The sequence below is a fragment of the Scatophagus argus genome, chromosome 17 (genome assembly GCF_020382885.2).
Source record: "Scatophagus argus isolate fScaArg1 chromosome 17, fScaArg1.pri, whole genome shotgun sequence".
Taxonomy (NCBI): domain Eukaryota; kingdom Metazoa; phylum Chordata; class Actinopteri; family Scatophagidae; genus Scatophagus; species Scatophagus argus.
Genome location: NC_058509.1, coordinates 13,534,542 through 13,554,455, shown reverse-complemented (window position 1 = coordinate 13,554,455; position 19,914 = coordinate 13,534,542). Strand labels below are relative to the sequence as shown.

The window sequence follows — 19,914 nt, the reverse complement described above, 5'->3', positions numbered from 1 at the left end:
CATTTATGTGTTAGCTATTTAATCCATTGGAGCATAAACAATATACATGTTTTGTCCAGAGAGACGTTTACGGGTCAATCATGTGTATTAAATTGCGTTTACCTCTAAGCTATGCTCTGTGTCGTTGGTGAGAGGGAAGAGACACAATCAGATTTCTCTGATTTTTAAGCAAATCTTCCACCCAAACTCGCCCATCAGGCCTTTTCTTTAAGCCCCACAGACAGGAAAGAAAATCTCGGTCCATTTCCCCAGCGTCAAAGAAACCGCACGTGTTTCTTTTAGCAGAGTCTCTCAATGTATGCGGCCGTGCGCGCTCCCGTCCCCGGGGTAAAGACTTATTGGCATAATAAAGGCATGTTTATCCACGGAGGAGATGAGAGCGCGGACGTCAGCGTCATTTGTGATGACAACCTTATCGAGCTCCAGGCTTATTGAGGGGACAAAAAAGAAACTCTATTGATTAAAACATCGAGGTTAGACTATCGACAAGGATGGGGCCCCCACTGGCCCTGTCAGCGTTAACTCCTCAGCTCCCCGAGTCACACGGGGGGTGTCATCATCCCCACCTGATGACACGGTGAGCAGTGAAAACTTGCAGCACTGCATGTTACACAGTCAGCCAAACGGTTTGATTCCACCACGAGATTTTTCACGTTTGTTAAATTTAGGCCCGTTTTGTAAACCTGCTTTTCCAGGATATCCAATTTTAAGTGAATAAGGACCACACTGCCTTTAAAATCAACTTGACTTCAGCTGATCCACCGATCAAACAAGTGTGTGTCTAAACTGGAAGTTTTGTAAAGTTTGACTCTTCATGCAAATTCTCGGTAGTTTATATCTTTTGTTCCATTTCCAATGACGAGCAAAGGGTTTCCTGCTTCCTTTGATGTTTTAATTCCTGGTGTGCAGCCTGCGAGTCCATCTTACCATAAAAGGAGAAAAAAAACGCCAAAAGAGCCATGATTAATGAGCGACGTTCACCTTTACCTTGGATCCACCTGCAGGAGCTGCTCTGTTGGAGCCGTGGAGAGACTGCAGCGCAGGCTTCTCAGTCTGATTCAGCGCCAGCAAACATGGAAAAGAAGAGTAAGTTACGTAGCCAACCTGTACTTTATTCACCTCACCTCTAAATTGATATATTCTTAATCGATATCGATATATTCTTGTATGAGGCGTTTTTCCACATTCAGATCAGTGGATACTCTGTATGAAAGCTGTGACTGGGTTAGTTTGGTAACTGCAGACGCCCTCATTTTGTTGTCAAAGAGCTTGTTTCGGTATAAATACTGAATTATGTACACAGACTTGGTGCTGAAGGGCCTGTTTGTGTTTGTCAGGCCAACGCGAGAGGGAATGAGGTGGGAGAAAAACCAAAAGAATGTTCATGTGCTCTGACAAACTATTTGTCTGAGCAAAGAATTTACTTGATCCTGATTTTTCAACAAGAGGTCGGTAGTAGGATAATTCAAATAATCATATAAATTTATTATTTTAATGAGAATTTAATGGTTCTGAGTTATTAAGACAAAAAGAAACATACTCCGTCTTTTATATCAGTATTTCTTCCTTATTGTTGAACATATTTTGAAATGATTAAACAACAAGGCTGGTGAGAATGTTTCGATTGATTGGCCCATGAAACCACATGGATTGGATTTGACAGACGGCGTCAAAAGAATTTAATTCTTTTGAACCGTTAGGGTCCCTCGTTACTTTGAGCAAAGCAATCTAAGATTTAAAATGCTGCAATTAGACTGATTTAAAGGTCAGAGAAAAGGGTCTAAATAACAAAATAAACTTTTTTTTAAAAATAATTTTAATAACTTATTTCACGGCAAGAACTCGTAAAATGTTTTTCATAAATTAATTCTCATCAAAAGTCACTATAATATTATGGAAGCGAAGCACAAATACTTTATATTAATGGTAGTGATAAACATTTATTTTACTGCCTAATATGCATTTTGGCATCAACGAGATTTTAAAAAGTCATTTTGATTTTATTTATGATCCTGGATGACACAGTAATCTTCAACCTAACTTACATCACATTTTCGCTGTGATTCTTCTAAATTTATACATCCGGTGTTCCTTCATTTTGCTCGCAATTACAAACTAACCTTTGTGCAACAGAGACTGACAGTATTTTGGCACACAATTAGTCTACTCATTTGGCCCCAGATTCCAATTTAATTTGTTTCAGTGTGTGTCCAAATCTGATAAAGTTTTAGATGTCAAATTATTTTAAAGATATTTAAATATAGAAATTGGCACACCACGAAAAAGTTAATCTTCTTTTTACACATTTAAACAATTATTAGCTAATTTGTAGTTCTAATAAGTCGAAATTCTTGACTATAAAATGAAAGCCTATCACTATGTTTTTGGAGATCTCTTTAAACCTCCTCAACGAGCCTTGGGTGTCCCCAAACCCCATTTTTGGGAACGTTTCTCCATCCAGAGGCGCCACACAGAGCGGATTAGAAACGCAGCTGATCCTCAAAAGAGACTTTGGGGTCAACCCTCGGTCACAGTTTGAGTTTGTTGTCACAGCACCACCCACAGATAAACAACGGTTTGCAGACCAAACTGGGCAAACAAGCACCTCAACAACGCAGTCACAGTCCAGCTCCGATGGCCTGTTTGACCAAAACACCTTCAGACTCGTTCCTAAATGCTAAAAAGGAGCGCAGCCTTATCGGGACTTTTTCACTGGCCCGACCTCCACAGTCTGGCCCCGCGCGGCTGATGGTTCCCATTAGGGCCTTCAGATAAACACATGGACGATGACAGATGTTTGACGGAAACCATTAAGGCTTTGTGAAGGAGGAAAAGATGTTTAAAGCTCTTGACTTTAAGGAGGTAACACAGAAATTAGATGCAGAATTCATTTGCGCGTCCTTGGTGAGGCTCAACATAGATGTGCGCCTTGTGCCAACCAGACGTTTTGTGCCATGGAGATGATCGGAATTCAGCATGTGAGAAAAATGACGTTTTAACTTTGTAAGGTCAAATGAACTTATTGTCTGAGCTACGGCAGCTATGGCAATAGAAAAGTACACAGTGAATCAATGATTCAAATATATTAACACACATGTTATTTTTTAAAATATATATTTTTAGCGTTGAGCGGTTAAAAGTAAATTAGTTAAATAATGAATTATTTCGAGGCAAAACATCAATATATTCTAAAATGATTTCAGATATACAATTGGGCCTACGGGAAATAAGCTTCTTCCAGAAATATCCACTTTTAAATATCAACATGCATTTTTGCGACGAAAGAAAATTTTAGATGTTAGCAAGCTTTGCTTATAATTTTGATTTCCTCACATATTCACACACGTTCTTCAATATTTTTGTGCCAACAAACATTTAAAAAGTGTCCCATTATTTCAAAGAAAACGATTCCCCAATATTTGAAAGAGCATTTACGCCTAAGCTCACGACATTTTCTAAATTTACATTTGTCTTTCCACATGTTTTGAAAAGCTTCTATTTTATAACTGAATTATACTACAACATAATTAAAAATATATAATTATATTGTTGTTTATATATTTTGTCAGGAACCATTTGACCTCCTCAACTTGAAATTAGTCTGTGAAGGAAACACTTTCACAGGGTGCTGCAGATGGTTAAAGCTTAAGTTTACAGTCTGGGCCAAAAATGATTTCAGTGCTTTACACAGTATAGCCGATGTGTTCCTTTTCCCCCCAACAGCTTTCAGTGGACATGGAAAGCTGTAGAGCTGACAACAAGACTCAGACTCCACCACCTGAAAGTGTACAGGTATTTACTGCAAAACCACACACACCCTTGAAACACACACAGAAAGGCAGTGACATACATAAGATCGTTGCGCTGACATTGGTCCTAAACAAATGCAAATAGAGGCTTTTGAGAATATGAAGATCAGGGACGAGTTAGTGCATGCATGAACTGGTGTGAACACACACACACACACACACACACACACAAACAGAGTGGGAATACATTTAAACAATGTCACACTGGATCTTCAAACTGATTTCTCTGCCTCTCTGGAATACCACCTTTTTAATTTCAGACATGTGTGTGTGTTTGCATAACACGATGGACAGGACCGTAAAGTTCTGAGATGAGAATAAAAGATGAAAGCAAATGAGAATGTTTTGCATAAAGGAGTTCAGACAGGTCACTGTACCACCTCTGGAAAGTATCCATTTAGCATTACCATCAAGACTTACTGACCAAAGCTTTTGCGGTTCAGCCTCATTTCTCCGTTGTAATAGAGAAATCCTAAATGTCTTATGGGACAAGAGGTGCAAGGATATGAACAAAAATATAGGCAGTGTGTCCATGAAGCGTCTGTCACATGCACTGATCAGTCTGTGCTTTGACACATGTAGCCTTGTTGTGGTTTCTTTATGGTCAGCTGTCTGTTCTGGGCAAACACACATAGTTTGAACATTTTCTGTTCATTTTCTGTTCAGACAGAAAGTGCTTAAGGCCCAGAGAGACAGACACAGGCAGACAGACAGAAGGTGCTCATCAGCAATGGTGGACAGTCGCTAAGTTCATTTACTGAAGTATCGTGTCATGTACATTTGAAGTACTTGCACTTTACTTTTCTTATCATGTCACATTCTATTGCTACTCCACTACATGTACTGCAGATCTAAATGCTGTACTTTCTACTACATCTGACAGTGTTAGCTACTGTATGCAAATTCAGATTTTTACACACAAAACATATGAAGAGTTTATAAAATCTAATATTTTGCTGTTAATCAAACTGCCCAACAAAGTACAGCTGAGATGAATCAATTAATCAATTTGTCCACTGAAAGAAAATTATTTAGCAGAAAATAATCATTTAAGCCATTTTCATATAAAATGGTATTACAGCTCCAGGCCTCTCAAATGGGAAGATTTGCTGTTTTTCCCTTTAGAAATTGTAATAATTTGATTATATTTGTAATAATTTTGAAGTTTGGAATGTTGGCTGGACAAAACAAACATTGTGAGGGCATCACTTTAGGCTCCAATGTGCTGGCATTTTCCCAGTTTTTGCAAACCAAACAATCAATCGATTGATGGAGAAAATAATCGCCATAATGAAAATAATCATTAGTTTCCATCCTAACCTGAATACTTTAAAATGAGCACCACTTCAGCCAACAGAAAGATCCTGCTTTTACACGAATTCACATGTAATCATAATCTAAAGATATAATATATAATAGTGTAATTTTATACTTTCTTCTCCCCTTGAATACTTTGAATACTGTACTTTTTACTCATTAAATGCCTTACAGGACTTGTACTTGTAACAGAGTAATTTTACAGTATGGTATCCGTACTTTTACTTTGGCGACAGTTCTGAATACTTCCTGCACCACGGCTTGTCAGGGTAGTCGACGTATTGGCACGTCTGCACTCATTGACCACTCCCCTGTTGTGATTGGCAGCCAAAATGAATTCCTCCATTGATAGATGTGCATCACCATGTGCCGATAAAGGGACAGAGCCAATAGAAGGATTGACATAATGATGGAGGAAGAGCAGGAGGGGAAAGAGGGGAGAGATGACATCATGTGGTCAGTGGCGGTTTGCTGTGTGTATGTATGTGTTGAAACAGTGACTGAAACAGTAAAGTGAGTTGTGGTGTTAAGAGTGAGGAAAGGCAGAGATTAGGCGGTATAGGTTAGAGGCCAACTGTACATCCACAGCAGAACTCACCTCAAAGAGTTGTTCGCAGTGTTCTTTGAGCTCCTTCTCTCTGTTGAAGCGATCCTACTTGGCTAAATGGAGCCATATAAAAGACATGTGAACAGACGAGAGCACAGCCAGGGAGCCTTAGCAGGTCTGAGGCCCAGAGGAGAGAAGACAGGGAGAAATGCTGTGGTCTAGAGACAGAGGTCCATCCATCACACATGTCCTGACCTCAGCTTGACCCCAGCATGGCAGCCAATGAGGCGCCCTCGCCCCCTAAAGAAAGCCCCCCGCCACCATACACACATAGACACCCTCACACGCTTATCTACTCTCTCGCTCTCTCTCTCTCTCTCTCTCTCTCTCACACACACACACACACACACAGATCGGGTGACACTGAGAGGAGTGTGGATGCTCTTTGTGTTGGCCTTTGTTGCTTCCAAGAAGCCTTTGTTTTTTACATGACTAATGTGAGTACCAACACCTGACAGACATGCTGTTCATCCTGTGTCTCTCTCTCCTGTGTCTCTCTCTCTCTCTCTCTCTCTCTCTCACACACACACACACACATACACCTCTCAGACAGGAATATCCACTTAGGAGCATCCTGGCTTAACTGCTGCGAAGGCCAGAATACATTCAAATTGATCAAAAAAGAAATAATTTTATTCTGGGTTTTTATTTGAGGGCGTGAGGGCTCTTTTAAGGAATGAGGTCTGTTATTTTAAAAATGTGAAAGTATTCCTCTTTCACAACCATTTCCAGGTCAGTTTTTCCTCTTTATACGTGGGCACAATCAAGGTTTAAAATACCTAAATAATCCGAAAATATTTAATACAAATCACACTTCTAAAATACAATTTGCAAATAAATGTCTATATTCATAATTAATCACAAACACAGGGTTCTGGCTCCTCAACGCGGAGGAGACCAGTGGCAGCTGAAACATCTGAAATTGCACCAATCAGAAACAAGACAGAACCATGAAAGTCATTATGCAGATGGTCTGTGATGACCCCTCTCTGCGCGCCAAGGACAAACTAATGTCTCATACTTGTCCAATTTTTTCTGCCAATTTTTTTTTTTGAGGTATGAAAGTCATTTTTTCATTTACAGTATTTTCCTCATGCTGTGTATAACTTTAAGGTCTAGGAATGTAAATGTTTAAAAATGTTTGTAGAAATGTTTTGTAAAAATTTTGATGACCATTCTGTGACTAATATTTGATATCTTGTTGTTTCTAACCATCACAATAACTTAGCTGGTACAGCTGAACCTAATGGAAAGGCCATCAAAATGGTGTCCGGCTTAGTAACAACATTGAAATAGCAGATTTTTTCTCCCAATAATTTAAGAAATGTGTCTTATATTTGCTTCTAATTTGCAGCATATGCTGTTGCATAGTACAGTGTTGAAACATTTTCCTTCTCAATCTGTGGACCTGGGTTCAATTCCACTAGGTGACCATTTCTCCTACTTTCAAAATTTTCATTGTCTATTCAAAAGTTCAGATTCAAACCACAAGTTGTCTTAACTTTAAATGCCGCTGTACTGGCTGAAAATCAAAACATTATTCTACTTTTGTTTTTAGTTTGTAACAGTAGCCTAGTGCTGAAACTCAAAACCTGGTTGAAGGCATTTAAATTTTTTCACATCTGAAAAAGGCATTTGTGGTATCTCAAACCACACCAATCAGAAATGATACAAAACCACAAAACTCATTATACTCCTCCGCCTACCAACGGACAAACTAATGTCTCAAGCTTTGCTTTCCAGACTTAAACTGGAATCTGTTATTCAATGGACATTCAACTCTATTTGTATTCTTGGGAGCTTATTGTGGTCCTCTTGTATTCTACAATTGACATCTTGTGTTTCAGTCAGTATTGTATCAATCAGTATTGTATCAATCAGTATTGTACAATCATGTACATGTCCTGCTCAAAACACTGAAAGTCCCAAGTTGAATTATTGACAGTACAGTAATTTTAACCGGTAAATACAAAAAATAATACACGTCTTTCTATAGTTCTATCTATCTATATATAAGCATAAATTGAATTAAAAATAACATAACGTTTCCTTGTCAAGATGAAAAGGCTCCCATTTTGTATTGTATACATACTGTGGTTTTGTCATACACAGTTATGGCTTTAGTTACGCTTGTTGTAATTTTCTTATTGAGCCAAAGATATGAAATGAGCACACAAAGCAAAAACATAATCCCAAACCCTGAACCTGCACAGCCAACAACACACCCAACAGCCTTCCCTGAGTGCTTGTCAATAAGTGAATACAGGCTGAGCCTTTGATATTAAGGGCCTGAGCCTTCGGTCTCATGAATAACAGGTGAAGCAACACATGTTAAAATGGCCTCAAGGAGATAATTGCTAACATATCACAGAGAGGAACACAGAACCACATCACTACTTTCACACACAGACGCACACAACTCCAGGGCAGCAGAGAGGTTTCAGCACCTCAGATTAATCGTCTCCGTGTCAGGGAGGGTCTGGAGATGAGTCTTTGGCTTTGCTCAGGGCAATGTGCAGTGATTGTCAGGATGTTTGAACTCACCTGACACCATTTTACCTGAGAACCACCTGTCAGTCCTCCACATAAGAAGAGCAATGGTGCTCGCGTGCGTTGTGACAGAAGACCACTGGAAACAGAATATGGGGGGGATTAGGGAACAATTTGTGAGTTAACTGACACAAAATGGAGTGTTCAACCCCTTTGATGGTTGGTGACAAGAGTTATTGGTCCAGGTAACAAAATTCAAGAAATTCAGTGAAAAATTCAGCAAAGTTTTACACAGCTTTTGTGTAGACTTCTTCTTCATCGAGTCTTTTGACTATGTTAGAACATTTCTGATGTTGGTACAGCTAATTCAAATCAACACATTTTGACATCTTGGGACCATTAGATATGCACTGCCCATCAGAAGCAAAGTCAAGTTTCCTGATCATCAATTGCTTGAGTACTTCAGTGCACTTTGACTGTTTTGATGTCAGAAATCACATACACGCACTCACTCACACACACACACAGAGACATTAAGGCTGGCAGTGTTCATACAGCAGCTTGTTATTGTAAAAGAATGAAGGAGATGTTTCAGTGACAGATGTAAGGCTTAGTGTAACTCTAAGCCTCTCGTTTGTACACGGCCTAAGGCACATCATACTGTGGGAGTCTGAGAGGCAGAGTGAAACTATGCACTGATAGCCTGCCTGTCCCCTTCAGGCAAAGAGCAATCTAGATTTGAATCTTCAGCACTCGTAGTCTTAGCAAGACAAATTGATTCTAAGAAAAATTTGTGAGATACTGTATGTTTATGGCTGTTTAAACATACTAGATAAAAGCTTCTTATCACACTGTTGAAGCTGAGATGCTGACAGAGCAGCAGGGGCCATCAGAAAATCATCTCACGTAAACCATGAAATTATGAAAGTGGAAGTCTTCCTTTTGTTTTATTTTCAACTTCCAGTAATATTTCTGCATCGTTTTCACTGAGGGGTGACTACAGTGTTATTGCCCAAAAGCCTCTTAAAGCTTTGATGATCATAAAACTCATCTTATACACCCCTTTTCTTCTTCTTACCTTTGGAAAACAAATTGACATGCTCTAACAAACGATCAGATCTATTTGATATTTTTTATACTGTTACTATAGCTACCAGTCCTCAGTACTAGAGTGCGATAAAGTTTCTGTCTCCCAAAAACACTTTTTCTGCTATGCTGCAACTCATTTCTGTTTTGTTTCACTTACAGTATTTCTCATTTACCAGTGCTATGCCGTGTAGCGTACATAGTGTTAAACTGGTGAATGTGAATGTTTAGTGAAAGATGGGAAATGAATTTTACATCATAAAATCCCAGTATCCATCAAATACAAGCAAACTAACAAAGATGCACAAAGTATCTTGTCTCAACCCCATGCATTCCTTTTGGAAGAAATGTTTTTACAACTTGTGATAATGCTGTTAAACTAACCAAGTATTGTGCATCCACTGGATCGCCTACATGTACACATCTCTTACCATCCCTCTCCTCTTCATCCTCCTCTTGATAACTGGTCAACTGTGTGATGTTATGATTCATTCGAATTACAGTGATGACTCCACAGGAGACATGTGGCTCACCAGTTACTTACAGTTCCTTTGCGGCAGATTATTTTGTGAATATATTTTGTCACATGTTTGTGTTTAAGAACTTCTCATCATTGACAGAGGGACACATATAATATATAAGAGTGAGGCAACACCTGCACAAAAAAACATGTGAACTGCCACCGTTGGATCCTAGGCCAATTTTTGCTTTGTACTTAATGCTGAAGCGTTTCATCTAGAATTGAAACGGATCAAAGTACTATAGAAAATGCAGGATACTAGAAGCTCTGGCTGTTTTATTTTACTTGGTGTGTGTTAAAAGTGTTGTTACATTTCTTCAAGATGTTCCAGAAAAGTGCAGACACGAGCATGTTTGCCACTGTGTTGCATCATCTTTTCTTTTAACAATACGCATACATAACAGTAAGTTGGGAGCTGAAGGCACAACCTTTGAGAGTGAAATTCTTCCTCATTCTTGCTTGATATACAACTTAAGTTGCTCAGCAGTCCGTAGTCTTTGTTGTCATATTTTGCACTTCATAAAGTGCCTCACATCTACACCTGAAACAGGTCTGGACTGCTGGTAGGCCAGTGTTGTCCGTCTTCTACTATGAGCCCACGCTGTTGTAACACTTGCAGTATGTGTCTTGGCAATGTCTTGCTGGAATGAACAGGGACATTCTTGAAAAAACCGTTGTATGGATAGCAGCATATGTAACACATGCATATGTACTTTCGGCATTACAGGTGCCTTCACAGATGTGCAGGATACCCTTGCCATGTGCACAAATGCCCCATACCATCACAGATACTGGCTTTTGAACTTTTGAGCAATGACAATCTTGATGGTCTTTTTCCTCTTTAGTCTGGAGGACACAATGTCCATGATTTCCAAAAACAATTTGAAATGTGGACTTGTCAAACCACAGCACACTTTTCCACCTTTGTCAGTCCATCTCAGATGTGCTTGGCATTTGCCGATGCTGTTGATATATGGCTTTCACTTTGCATGGTAAAAGCCTTAACTTGTATTTTCAGATGCAGTGACTAACAGACAAATAATGCAGCTCACTGTGCAGTTAATTTAAACAGTTTACATAGTTTTTGTGAAAGAAATTAATGTTATCTAACACAGGAAAGAGCAGTGGTGAGATGGTGAGACAGAACAGGTTCAGGTGAAATTTAGCCAAGAGGCTGAGGCTAGCCTGGTTGAGGTTTAGACAGACACCAACTAGGTTTGATCTTCCTTCCTGTTTGACATCCAGATGAGGCAGAGGAAACATAGGTGAGCTAGCTACCATCAGCACCCCAGGTCTCAGGCTGTGGGACATCTCCCTGATCAAGCCTGGATGGTGTTCGGGGGAATAGTCATCCATCTGCCTGAAAGATTTAAAGATTTGGTTTCTACTAGGTGCAGGGGTTGCTAAGACTGAGCAGAATATGCTTTGGCAGCTAGGAAGGTGACTGGGCAGTCCAGGAAAATGTTGATATGCACTGCTTAAGGTACTTCACTACATTGTTTACAAGAAGACTGTCTATGAAGCATCACTGAATGTGTTTTAAATGCTGCTGAGTAACTAACTTTCACTGTTACAACTTTGGAAATAGGTTAATTGCGGTTTGCTCTGATTTACCAGTCCCTTGTTAGTTAGTGACTTAAAGAAAGCATATTACCTGCAAACACCTTTGTCCATAAAGTTGTAACTTGTGTGCTGTAAATAGCAATAAATTAAATGAAAGCGATCCAGAATAAGCTTAAACATACCTTCATTGTGCAGGTAAAGATATAATCATAAGACTGTCTGTCTCTGGTACTGGAGAAGGACTGTGAAACGCTCCAGAATCCAAAACATTCTTTTGGCATCACCAAGTGAAAAACAATGAATAGCAAAGCGGACACATGTGCTTTGAGTGTGTACTTTGTGTCTATTGTATAAGGGTACTTTGTGTGTGTTAAAGCGAACTGACCTCTCCAACACCACATGCTCACCTGCAGACATCTGGACAGTCACACTCGTCAACAGCTCCCTCCTCTTACTCCCCCTTGCTCGTTATCATTTGAGCTCCACAGAGACTCTTCTAATGACAGCGCTTGTCTATACCATCGCCATCACGGCTCGTGGGTGTGTGTGTGTGTTACTCTATGTGTGTGTGTGTCTGTGCACTTGTACGAGTGCGTGCTTGCCCTGTAATGACAGTGGCTGTCTATAATGGCTCGTCCTGGCAGGGATCATTCGGTCCTCCCTCTCTCCCACGTCTGCTGTCCGGTGTCACTTGTGTCCGGGTGGACGATGATGTGATCTTTAGTCCCCTCTGCGATCTATAGACTGGCATTTGGCTCAGGGAGCGTCCCCCAACCCTGACATGCATGCTAAAGCTTTCTGCTGTTCTGCCGATATAACCACCCCCACCCCCCGTTTCCCCACCACCTTTCCTCTTCCAACAGGAAGTTAACGCCAGCTAGCGCAATATTCCGACAGGCAGCATTAGATACTGGAGTGGCAGTTGGCCATTGAACTTTAAGCCTCTCAATGGAAAAGTATGGATTGTTTGTGTGTATGCATGAATGTTTGGTGCAGTGTCTTCTGTTCGTGTGCAGTAGTATTTGAATGAACTCATGTTGGTACATTTGGGTATTACGCATTATTAATGAACCGTTTCATTTTCATGGTTTGTTGAATGGTATATATATCCATGCAAATGTTTGAAAGTAGCCTACTCCCATTATTTGCCCAGGCAATGTCATTATGTCTGCTTATCAAATTCTTTTCTTTTCATCTCTTCCCACAATAGCCAATATTTAAACACTCAAAGATATACCAAAATAAATAAAAAATTAGCACGCATAGCATAGAAAAGCTAGGATAGGCGTCTATTGTCATTAAAAGCTGGATTTATGATCAAGGCATTAAGGGTTTAACAGGTGTACTGACAAGGAAGCCTACAGCATAGGTTTATATTTATAGTAAAGCTTCTGATTTTTCTCTCTGATAGCACCACCACACCACTTGGTGGATTAATTGCATCCGATCAGGACATGTCATGCTTTAAATTATTTTATCCACAGTAATCTGTGTTTAAATTCTTTCATTTAATTGGCGATAAGAGTGACGGTGGAAATGTCTGCTTTCTTTCATTATTGAACAAGACTATTCTGTGCTGTCGTGTTTACGTGTGTCATTAACTGTGATATAGAGAGGGAATAATGGTGAGCAGTGGGGGGTTGCAGTGGAATTAGCGTTGTTAGATGTGTGTTGTTAAAGAGAGAAGATTACTGAGCCTTTTACACTTGTGTTTTCACTCTCATCAAACTCTACCAGCATCAGAAACTTGTAGGAAACAACATAAGCAGCCTATGCTGAGCAATCAGACTTTTTTAATCCAAATTTGGTAAATCTGTAGCAGAGGTTCCATCAAATCTCTCTGCTCAGTGGAACATAAGTTGCACAGTTATGTACAAAATCAATGCAAAGCATATTTGGGCCAGTTGGATGAGAAGGTTATGCTTGTCAGAGGACTTTGCAGAGTGTTATGTGGTGAGGACTGATTGGAATGGAGGGGCACAGCTGCTGCTCAGCTGCTGGGACCCAGGAAGCTCTGGAGGAGTAAAGCTAAGAATTTAGTCTTTTAAATATTTGGGACTAAAAAGTGAACTATATCTTCATTCTTGTTTCTCAACCTGTTTGCTGCTTTGAGCAGTGGTGTAGGCTACTGTAATACGTCTGCTATGGTTCTTGTTGACTGCTGACTGGAAGGGAAATGTACTTTACTTTTACTTGAACATAACATTACAGACAGAACGAGGGACAACAGCAGACTGGAGCAAAATAAGTGGTGAGCGATGAGTTCAGTCAGATGACAGGTGAGGTGACACACACAAATTTAATCAACAGAAAAACCGAACACGCAATGTTGCAGGACTGGCCACACTACTTGATTTACAGCAGGAACGTCCATACATTAGTCCATTAATTTTCTATACCTTCTTATCTTGTTCAGGGTCATGTGAGATTGGAGCCACTGTCAACAGACTCTGGACTACACATAAACAAACACTACATACCTTTCAGTCTCTATATTGACCTGTATTAGCTTATTGTATTGATGTACGTTCTGTTTATGCATCCGTGTTTTTTGTCTCTAATGTAGGCTTATATGCTCCTTGGTTTGCCGCTTGGTGTGTGTCTGTTTTGGCTTGTGTGTGTATTCCTGAGGGACTGGCTATGTCCACTCCTGCATTGATGCCTTCACACTCTCATTTGCATACATGACAGCACAGACCTTCTTCTTCTTTCTTCCAACCCCCTTTCCCTCCATATCTGTGCACTTCCTCCAGTGCAACCTTTTACTGTCATTTCTTCTTATTTCCCACCGACTTTTCTTTTGTCTTCTTTCAAGTTTTTTGGTTGTCGTGTTTGGTTTTCTCTCAGTCTTTGCTTTCTCACTCCTTTGCTATTTTTCTCTCTGGGTCAATACAATGTGTGCTGGGGATTCAGTGGTTGCAGTTTCTAGATAAACACCCTGTTAGCAGGATTATCCCTGTTGTCCTAACAATGTAAACCCAGGATTAGGCTTGACTCTCCAGGGGTGTGTGTGTGTGTGTGTTGTCCTAATAGTGTGGGTCCCAGTACCTCGTTGCACATAGGAACCATTCAGTGGAGGCAGTGTAATTCATGTATGTGTTTGAGGTGTCTAAATGTGGGTCTTTATGTTGTATCTTTTCAGTAATTTCACTTGATAAAATTTGTGAAGTTGTGAATTAGGTTTGGATTCCCAGCTGTATCAACACAGTGGCCTAACTGACATGAACATGAGGCTCTCATGCATTGCTGATCTCTTCAGCTTCCCTTATGAGGACTTGTTACAGTGATTTATTTTTTATTTTTGATATCAGATATATAAATGTTTATAAAATATTTTATGGGAAAGGTTTTTCTGTAATCAGTTTTGTAAGAATCAAACTGAACAGTAGAAACAAATTATTGACATTACTTTACAGTCAATCATGAATTATCCAAGTATCGTTCTTAAAGCTCTCAATAACTAAACTGCTGGTGAAGGGGTGGAGAAGAAAGAGCTGAAATTTTGGCTAGGAAGCGAGTAAGGGGGTGTTAGAGAGGGTGGGGCGAGGACTGTGGTGGTGATGGGGAGGTGAGCGGTCAAAGGTCGGGCCCCCTAGTGATATCTCCAGAGCCAGAGAGGCAGTCACGACCGGGTCAGCGCAGGTTCAGGTGTCAGGGAGAGACGACTGACTGACAAGACCAAGCGGGACTTCTCCTACGCTCTGTCCCGCTTGGACCTTTCATCTTCCCTTGCCTCTCTCTCTCCCCATCACTCCTCCGTGACCCATCCCTTCCTTCAACCACTACCCTCTTCATGCTCTTCGTTCTCTCTCTACCCACAGAACCCCAACACTGTCATCCTCTCATCCTTCCCTCCTTCCTTTCCCCCTACTCACCTTCTTTTTCACCTCTTAAGCTAAACATTACCACAGGGTTTCACTCAGCAGGCCAGGCTGACTGGGGCAGCTCTCCGTGGGGCTGCATGTCTTCAGTCCACCATCATCTGTTCACACAGCTTCCATTCACACTTAGAAACATACACATGCACATGGTGAACATTTATGAACACAGTTTGTTGGCATGTGGACTGTACTGCACTGACAATCCTGCAGGAAGATTCTAAATATTTTAGTTTAAAAGGATTTTCCAGGTTTTACATCCTGGATTGTATTTTTCTAGTTGTTGCTATCATGCCTCTTGGTTATGAAAACACTGTTCACAGACTTGCTCATGTGGACACCACCAGACTTTAAGCATATGACCAGGAATTTGACAGAAGTTTTAATATCGAACAGTAGAATGGTCTGTTCTGTTACAGAGCTTCTTTGTCATCTCAAGTTCCAGGCTTAACACACCTCTTTCTTTAAGACGTGGACTGGTTTAAACCTGTATAAAGCTCAAGTTCTCTGCTCCTGCTGTCAAATTTTATAAATCAAAGGAACCTCCTGCCCAACAACACTGTGATTGACATGTTATGTTAGTTTGGACAATAAGCTTTGAAAAACTGAAAATAGTATCCAGAGAAGAAATGCTGTCACTGCTACGGATTCTATTAACCTCCATGGACTTATTGTGGTAATTTTGTGCTGTGGGACAGTAAAACATTTATTTTTTGCAGCCTTATCACACATCGGGTGCTCATTTCCGTCTTTTGGTGCATCCATTAAATTAATATCAAACACCTATTGTTGGGGGTGAATGGCATTACGGACATTATATCTGCTGTTAAACTGGTGGGTACTGAGCTGTCCATTTCATCGTCAATGATTATTTCCTATTCCTATTACAGCACATAGCATTACAAAGAATTAAAATTGCATATTAGAGAAACTATGTTTACATGTCACCATGCAATGTCATTACAGTGGAAACTCATAAGTTATTGATTCAATCTGACCTGGTCGCCAGCCAGAGCTGATAGATTAACCACAACTGACCGCAGGTTAAGGAGATTGTTTCACCTCATCAACCACTGTGATGGATGAACAAAATGTAGCTATTAGTTATTGCGACAGTAGCTGTGATGCCTATTGTTTGCTCTGCACTGTAAAAAACATCTTTAGAGATCACTTGTGGAAAAATGCTACTTAATAGAATCCTTACCTTGTGATGGACCACAAAAGCAACAAAAACTGCAATTATTGTTAAATACATTTTCTTCCTGAAGTATAGATTTGTCTGAGTAGTGGAAGTGTTGTGATTGTGGATGGCTGTCTTTGTGACATGTATTTGTGTTTTTGCTGAAGTCACAGGGAATAACCTCTCATCGGTTCAGCTGTTAAACTTGGAACCAAAATCAGAAATTTAACTGTTTTCCTACTTCCTCAAAATGTCGTAACCCACTATTAATTTTCCTGTGCACCATTTTGGTCCCAAAACTATAGTGAAACAGGTGATGCCCTGAAACCCTCTCAGGAAAGTCTTCAATACCCTCAATATGGAAAATAAACTTAGGAATTGTTAAGGTAGTGAATAAGCTAATTAGCTTATTATTAGCTAAAGAAAGGTGATTTTCCCTGTGGCTCAAATAGCTTAACATTTCTGATGGATTGATGTGGACAATTTTGACAAACTGCACTGTCAATCTAATTCAGCAAGTTTCAAGTCGTATAAACAGTACAGTATATATTGTCACTCCTTTTACTAGAACTCACGATTAGTCTCGAAATACAACATATTTTCTCCCCTAGTTGTCTTTCTGTGTGTAGTGTGGGAATATTTTATATCTCTAACCATTTCACTCCTGCAGAATGGACCTCACCCTGAAGGTAGGGACAAGCTTCTCATCGCTCTTACTGTCTCATCATCGTGTTGACTGGCTGGCGTGCCTGAGGACATGAGACAGCCAGATATAGGCACTGGCAGGTATGCACACATAGACATACACTTTAGCAGGTGCAGGCTGCATGAAGGGCTGCCAGTCGTTTCTTCTGTGTTTCTTTTCATTAACCTGTCTAATACAATCAAAGACTGTCAGCAAGAGTGACAGAAGGAGAGAGAAAGGGAGGAAAAGGAGGAGAAAGAGAGATTGCCTTCCTTCTTTTCACACATATGACTGTTCCTGCAGCTGCATCGCAAATTAAACTTCCTTTCTCTGTCTGATAATATTGTGTCTGGCCTTTTGTCGTTGCTGAAATGTCCTCGGGCGTTTTGCGAACGCAGATGCATCACACACACACAAAGTGATGGAAGTGCTCTGAGCAGCATGCTTTCTATGCTGTCAGCTCATCATATGGTATGTCTCCAGAAGCACACACCTGCATGTTCCAAAAAAATTAAAAGGCAAGTATCATTGTTGAAAAGCGACATTTTCACCAATGTAATCAGGCCGTTTAGTGAAATGCCACAGCTTAATGAAATAGTGACAGGATACATTTACCTCTCTGCATAAACCGATGGCTTATTTCTTTGCTTTCGGGAGGCGCGTCACTCTGCTAAAGGTTAAAGGGAAGATATTCTAATCAGGGACTCTTTACAGAACAACCGCTCAATAAGGTCAACTGGTGTCACAACATTCAAGCTGGAGGGAGGCATGTGTGTGAGTTTGTGTGTGTGTTTAAGTGTGTGTATGTACTTTGCAGCTTCAGCTTCAGCTTTCTGTTGTTGTTGTTGTTGTTGTTGTTGTTGTTGCAGTGTTTCTTTTTCTTATTCACTCTGTTTCTGGCTCTGCTTTCTTGTGCCCGTATTCCAACTTCCTATAAAATCACTATCGCTACATCCCTCTAAGACTCACACTCACACACACATACACTGAGTCATATGTAAAGCGCTGGTGTCTGACGGGGTGATCCGCCGGCCAATCGGCTATATTGATTATTGGGCCAGGGGAGGTTGGTGGAGCGGCAGCAGTAATTAGGGCTTTTTGGTGTGGATTAGCTGAGAGAAAAGGTCACCCGCTCAACATCAGTGGCAGGACCCACATGACTGGAAGGGACACGTGTAGATAGGTACACACAGACAGAATCTGAGTGACATATGGCTTAAAGGACAATTCCATTTTACTACAGTGAGGATCTTATTTTTGTAGTTTTGAGCGTCACTGTTACTGGTTCATATAACACTGATGTTATGTGGGAAAACAGTGACATTGAAAATATGACAGGGCAAGAAGCGTGAATGTTCACACAGGTTGTAAACAAGTCAGTGGTTTATAACGACGATCAGAGAGAAGTGAGCTCACCCACAATGTAAACAAAATTCTCCCTCTGCACAGGAAAACTGTGTCCACAGAGCAGTAAATGTACCTGCTAAGTTAAAGCAAGAGGTCAGTTTGGGTAATATAGTATGTAACTTGGCAGGAGCTGTTTAAAGGAAAACTGCCAATTTTACACATCAGAGTCTGTTTACAGGTCTTGAGGAGTAACTGCATAGCTGCTACCGACATAACCCATCTGCATCCCATAGCAAAATGACACCAGTTGAGTTACATTGTGCATATTATAGGCAGCAGACATTATTATTAAATAAAAATTCATAAATAAAAAACATCTCTGGTTCTGCTACCTCGACTTTGATCCCCCTTATTTAAAAAAAAAAAAAACAATGCTTTGTGTAATTCCACAACAATTTTCATATTTACTCAAATGTGTAAGTGTCTGACAACTCATCAAGTCATGTTAGTTTTACTTTAAAAGCCCAAAGACATTAAATTACAATCGATAAAACATTCTGCACTCTCGACCCTTATACACTTTTGGATCAGTAAAAACTATGAGTAGAAAGCTTCTTCACAATTCTACCATTTTTCCTTGATCTTAACAATTAACTTGGTGAGTCCTGTGTTATCATAACCTATAGAACTCATGGGCAATCTAGTAAGATCCAAGTTGTAAGGAAACAGCGTTGTTAACAAATGGATAAATACAAGTATTTATGATAGTATGAACATTTTTGTATGAATTCAGACCATGCTGACACATGGGAACATTATTAAGTAAGAGCATAAACATAAACGTCACTGCAGTCACCTTGTATACTATACTGCACTGACAATTTTAATTCTCTTTCTCTCTGTTTCTATTTCTCTCTCTCTCGATCTGCAGGTTGACTTCTCAGTGGTGACGTGAGTGTATCCTAGAGGGTCATGACCCACCCAGACTGTGACCTGAACAAACAGGTCTGAAGAGCTGTGAAAGAAAATGGAATGTCCCTGTTGCTTTTGTTTTGTTTCACTTTTTTGTTGAAAAGACACTTGCAGGAGCGAAAGAAAACATTTTCTTGGCAAGGAATGAGGCAGTTTACTTAAGGAACATTATGTGAGTGTAACAAAAAATTAGAAAAGCTCAGACAGTCCGTTGTGTGTAACTAAGGACTCATTACTCTTTCTTTTCTCTTTGTGATTTTCATCTTCTAAGCCACTGAAATTGTGATTTATTTTAAGAACGGCACTTTTTCTTTGTGAACATATTTTTGGTGTTAGCGCAGCCACTTGTCTGCATTATCTGTACGTCCCACATTATATATGTTATCGTTGTGCGTCTGTTGCCATGTGGAACCAATTGTTTTTTAATAAAAAAAAAAAAAAAGCCAATGTGAATGATTTA

General features: G+C 40.0%; 1 long non-coding RNA gene across 1 annotated transcript; it reads left to right on the top strand.

Annotated features, from left to right (window-relative positions):
- Nucleotides 1–975: 975 nt before the first annotated feature.
- Nucleotides 976–19,889, top strand: LOC124074204. The gene is made up of 4 exons (XR_006845808.1): nucleotides 976–1,086; nucleotides 3,724–3,792; nucleotides 17,121–17,236; nucleotides 19,414–19,889. It is a non-coding gene; the product is annotated as an uncharacterized LOC124074204 (long non-coding RNA).
- The last annotated feature ends 25 nt before the right edge of the window (nucleotides 19,890–19,914 follow it).